General features: G+C 44.8%; 1 pseudogene; it reads left to right on the plus strand.

Moving 5' to 3' along the window:
• Positions 1-475, plus strand: part of LOC107183088 — a 1,329-nt pseudogene extending 854 nt beyond the window's left edge.
• Positions 476-5,890: the final 5,415 nt, after the last annotated feature.

The following is a 5,890-nucleotide window of genomic DNA, read 5'->3' on the forward strand; positions in this document are numbered from 1 at the left end:
CAGCAGGTGAGGAGACTGCAGGCCAGCATCACTCCTGAGACCACTCTGATCACCCTCACTGGGCACCACAGAGGCAAGAGCGTGGTTTTCCTGAAGCAGCTGAGCAGTGGCTTGCTACTTGTGACTGGACCTCTGTCCCTCAATCGAGTGCCTCTGCACCAGAAATTTGTCATCGCCACCTCCACCAAAATTGGTATCAGTGGTGTGAAAATCCCCAAACATCTCACTGATGCTTACTTCAAGAAGCTGTGCAAGCCCAGACACCAGGAGGGCAAGATCTTCAACACAGAGAAAGAGAAACACGAGATTACAGAACAGCACAAGTTGTCAGAAAGCTGTGGACTCACAAATTCTGCCAAAAATCAAAGCTGTTCCTCAGCTCCAGGGCTACCTCCGGTCTCAGTTTGCTCTCACCAATGGGTTTTATCCTCACAAACTGATGTTCTGAATTTCTTATAAGAACCCGATTAAATAATTTAAAAAAAAAAAGGATAGAGGATGCATGGCAACAAAGTTCACTCCCTGCTTCATTCTCAGGATAATTTGTCTGGAAATGAATTAGAAACCGATCTGACATGGATCTTGAATGAAAGGGTCAAAAGTGTTGCAACTGAAAACACTCCTCTCTGTTTAGTCAGTCCTGACAGTGCCTCCCAAGGAGAGAGGAAAAGACTAGTGCCCCTGGGCCAGGTAGCTGGCAGGTGGTTTCCTAACTTTGTGTCTGTGAAGTGAGCATTACTATTAGTGAAGTGATCACTAGAGGCCTGGCGCACGAAAATTGTGCATGGGTAGGGTCCCTAAGCCTGGCCGGCAATCTGGGCCAGCCAGGGCCTTCTTACCCCTGGCTGCTAGCTGCTGGCTGCTGGCTGCGGGCCCGGGCCTTCCTTCGTTCCGTGCTGCCCCCTGGTGGTCAGTGCATGTCGTAGTGAGCAGTCAAACTCCTGGTTGGTTGAATTCCTGGTCGGTCAAACTCCCGAGGGGATGATTTGCCTATTAGCCTTTTATTATATAGGATTCCTATGTTACAGATGAGGAAAGTGAGGCTGAGAGTGTATTAGTTATCTATTGCTGCATAACAAATTACTCCAGAATTTAGCAGCTTAAAATAACAGTCATTTATTACCTCATGCAGTTTCTGAGCATCAGGACTTTGAGGGTGGCTTAGTTGGGTGGTTCCTCATTAGATTGAAATCAATGTTGGCTTGGGCTGCAATCATCTGACTGCTTGACTGGGGCTAGGTAATTTGCTTTCAAGATGGCTCACATGGCTGTCGTCAGGAGGCCTCTGTTCCTCGTCACACAGTACTGATGAGGCCTCCACGGGGGCCTGCGTGTCAGTTGTTTCCTCAGGACTAGTAATCAGAGGGAGACAAAGGGGAAGCCACATGCCTGTTTATGACTAGCCTCAGAAACCACATATCATCACTGCTGCCATATTCTATTCGCCACACAGACCAACTCTGATAGATGAGGAAGGGGACTGCACAATGACACCCATGCCAGTAGACAGGGATCCTTGGGGGCCATCCTGGAGGCTTCCCATCACAGAGAGCTCAAGTAACTTGGCCATCAAATGGAGAGACTGAACTTCACTCAAGGCACCCACAGCTCCTTTGGGTATGGTCAGAGGCCTGGGAGTGATATTCAGATAGGCTGATAATCCAATGGTTTATTTTTTTTCACTGTGTTGAAAAAAATGGAAAAATGGCAATAATAATTATTTTTCAGGCCACGGGGAAATGGTCATTTTCATTTGCTGTTAGTGGTATGATCAAAATTTAAACTTGGCTTACACTTTGACTCAACCATTTACTATCTAAGACTATTGCATATATTATTTATATACTATATATATTCACACACACTCAAACACATACAACACATAAACAAGGCTTTACAGCACTATCCTATATAATAAAAGACTAATATGCAAATTGACCAAATGGCGGAACAACCAGTTGCTATGATGCGCACTGATCACCAGGGGGCAGACGCTCAACACAGGAGCTGCTCCCTGGTGGTCAGTATGCTCCTACAAGGGGAGCACCGCTCAGCCAGAAGCCGGGCTCATGGCTGGTGAGCGCCGCAGCAGTGGCGGGAGCCTCTCCCGCCTCCGTGGCAGTGCTAAGGATGTCCGTCAGTTGAACATCCCCTGAGGGCTCCTGGTCTATGAGAGGGCGCAAGCTGGGCCGAGGGTCCCTCCATCCCCCCTGAGTGCACGAATTTTGTGCACCAGGCCTCTAGTCATTTATAATAGGGAAAAACTGAAGAAAAATCTGAGATTGGTTAAGTAAATATTTATCATTATAATGGAATATTATACAGTCACAAAAACAAGACAGATACAGAGTCCAAGATGTATTGTTGAGTAAATATATCATGTCATAGAACAATATATATACATCCCTGTTGACCCCCTTCCCCCGACTCTCACCCCTTCCCCAGGCCTTCCCCGCACTATTGTTTATCCATGGCCTATGGATATATGCATATAAATTCTCTGTTTAATCTCTTCCTTCCTCCCCACCCCCATTCTGCAATACATCAGTCTGTTGCATGATTTCAATGTCTCTGGGTCTGTTTTGTTCATCAGTTTATTTTGTTCATTAGGTTCCACGTATAAGTAAAATCATGTGATACTTTTCTTTCTTTGACTGGCTTATATTTGCTTAGCATAATACTGTCTAGGTCCCTCCATGCTGTCTCAAAGGGTAAGAGATCCTTCTTCTTTACAGCTGTATAGTATTCCATTATGTAAATGTACCACTGTTTTTTTTATCTACTCATCTACTGAAGGGCACTTGGGCTGTTTCCAGATCTTAGCTATTGTAAATAATGCTGCTATGAACATAGGGGTGCATATATTCTTCTTGATTGGTGTTTGAGTTTCTTAGGATATATTCCTAGCAGTTGTCATGTTTTCTTAATCTTCTCTAATCTATGAAAATATCTTTGTTTCTTTTTTTCTGTCTTTCATAACCTTGATATTTTTGAAGCAAATACTGGCCAATTATTTTGTAGGAAGACCCTTAATTTGAGTTTGTCTGGTGTTTCCTCATGATTCAATTGAGGTAATGCATTTTTGGCAAGAATGCCACAGAAGTGACATGCTGTCCTTCTCGGGCCATTAGATCACTCATGTTGATCTGTCTTATTACTTGTGATATTAACATGTGCCTGTTAGGTTTCTTCACTGTAAGTTACTATTTTTCTGTTTGGATTTAATAAGTGTCTTGTAGGGAAGGTACTTTGAGGTTATGCAAATATCCTATTTCTTATTGTACTTTCACTGGTATTTGCTTGTGACAGTTCTTACTATGGAGTTTGTCCACCAGTGATTTCCTTATTCTGTCATTTCTTCTATTCTTAATAATTGATATTCTTTTGTGTGGAAGAGCTGTCTCTCTCCTCTGATCTATTTATTCAATGAGTTATTTATGCCAGCATGGAAAATAAAGATGTTTAAAAAATTGATTCTTTACAACATTACTACAAATTAAAAATCTTGAATTTGGATCTTTTTTTTTCTCCAGAAAGAAAGAACCAATAATATCTAGCAAAACAATTCCCTATCATGCAAAGCAAGAGAGAGCAGGGGTTTCCGGGGGTAGGAGTCTAGCCTTGGGGACCAGAAGAGAGCCTGAGCCTCCCAGCAGCATAGAGATTCTGAATTTCATTTATAGATGATGAAATGGCTCAGAGAGGTTAACTCGAGAAATCATATGGAGCCGGGATTAGAACACATACCTGTCTGATTCCAAGACTCACTATCCTCCTTCAAACATTAGAAGGAAGTGAGCTTGAAGGTCCCTGAATTTCTGCATCTATGAAGTCTCCCAACTGTGTTAAGCTGTAACCTCATCTTCTCTTCCATGGGGAACTCAGGCTGGAGACTCACGGCCCAGGGGCAGCCTCAGCTGCTGTTCTACAGACTCACCTTGTCTGAACCTCGAAGATAAGGTGGTTTTTTTCTTTCAAATCCTTCCAGCTCTCCACCTGAGCATGACTCCATCTGACTGCAGTTCTAGTCTGCAGGTAATTTAATTCCTGTTCAACACAAAAAGGCGAGAAATCAATTGTGCGTGGTACATGTGTGAACGTGTGCACACATGTGCAGGTACGTGTGTGAAATGTATGTGTATTGTGTGGTGGTGGGGTCGGGGAATGAATAGGAACCAGATAAAACACCCCCATTACTGGAGGTCAATTCAAATCCTATTGTTCCCAGCAGTCATCTCCCATTAGGCTTATAGCTTTAATGCGCTGAAAGCTCATGTCCTCTGAATTTCCTGGAAGATAATTCAGACTTTTACTTCTTGGCATTTCAGAGGAAGCCTTATTTGACCTCCTGGACTACTTACCACTCCCTGCCTCATTACAGTGGCTCACAGGACCTGTGTGTTCCTTCATAGCTCTCTCCCCAGAGCAGTATTATTTCAGTAATTATTTGACTTATGCTTGATGTCTTAGCAACATGGTGGACAACTACCATAGTTCCTTTTATGAGCAAGAAAGGTGTGCCTCCATAGGTAGAGAATGGAAGACTTGGGAAGTGTAGTCTTTCTCTAATTTGCACCTGGGTAAAGCATACCAGTTAGCTCAGCAAATGTGGGTTCACTGTAGGAAATTCTGAGTTTTCTGAAAACACAAAGGTTACATGTTCTTGAATCCAGAATGATTTGGGGATTTATTTTTTGCTTTTTAATCTTCATAAAGGGTTATCAGTGGTTCATATTGTTAAATAGCAGAGCAGATGTCATTAAGCTATCCAAAGTTGTGACTTCTCAGAAAGTGTGTGCTGTACACACCCAGACAGGTGAAGGGGTTGAAACAGCCCTGTGATATTCTCAAGAACACCAGAAGGTGGCGCTGCTGCTGCTTCCCGAGCCTGACCATAGGGACCCAGCAAGTAGCAGCTGCATAAGTACTGTAAAAACTGCTGTACAAGCGACCATAGGGACCCAGCAAGTAGCTGCATAAGTACTGTAAAAACTGCTGTACAAGTTAGAAGTGATTGCCTAATGAAAACCCTGCTTGACTGGCCTTGAATTTTGGCTAATGATGGAGACTTCCTCACAAAGATGACTTTTGGAGGAGGCCTCAGGGAAAGGCTCGTCTTCTTAGCTATGTTTGCCTGGGTCTCCCCTCAGCGGAGAAATGGCTGGATCCTGAAAGGTCAGCCTCTTTCCCCAGAACCATCAGCAGCAGCAAGCTCCCGTTGGGTGTTCTCTCCAGCTTAAACCTGTCTGACATGGGTTTGTCCACCCTGGCCCCTTGCTTCTGCCACGGATCCAACCTGTGGGTTAGCAGTTATACCACTGAGCTGGGTCCCATTGGTGGTGTGGGGATCTGTTCTAGCTGCTTAAGGACTGGTATTTAATTATGATGGCTCAGGCATGCATGCTTCCATTGCACTGAGCTCTCTGTATGTGCTAGAAACAGAGGCTTACAACTGCAAATAAGTCAGCCAGGATTTGGACTGGAGTTATGTCTTGGTTCCCTTGCCTCCCCAAACTAGTTTCTCTACACCAAGTGAGCTCTGAGCATATGCCTTGATCCTGATCCCTGGAACCTCTCCTCCCTTTGCTTCTTGGTCCTGTTCTTCCAAGTTCTTGATGCTGATCTATGCTCTAGGACTTGGTGCTGGGGTCAGGCCTGGGGACTGAGGTGGGTGGAGGGCAGTCCCAGCCTTGGGAAGGGGCATGGACACATTTACACACTACTCCAGATAGAGTCAAGGGTCGTGGACCCTGTCCCTGGCATCCTCCCTGACTGTTGGCACCAAATCCTGGCCCTGCCCTTTCAGCTGACTCTCCCATGCATCCTGTACCCCACCCCCTAAGCTTCACCGAGATTCCAGATCATGGCCTGTGCTCAGCCTCCCTAACTC

This window comes from Myotis davidii, unplaced genomic scaffold (genome assembly GCF_000327345.1).
Source record: "Myotis davidii unplaced genomic scaffold, ASM32734v1 scaffold199, whole genome shotgun sequence".
Taxonomy (NCBI): domain Eukaryota; kingdom Metazoa; phylum Chordata; class Mammalia; order Chiroptera; family Vespertilionidae; genus Myotis; species Myotis davidii.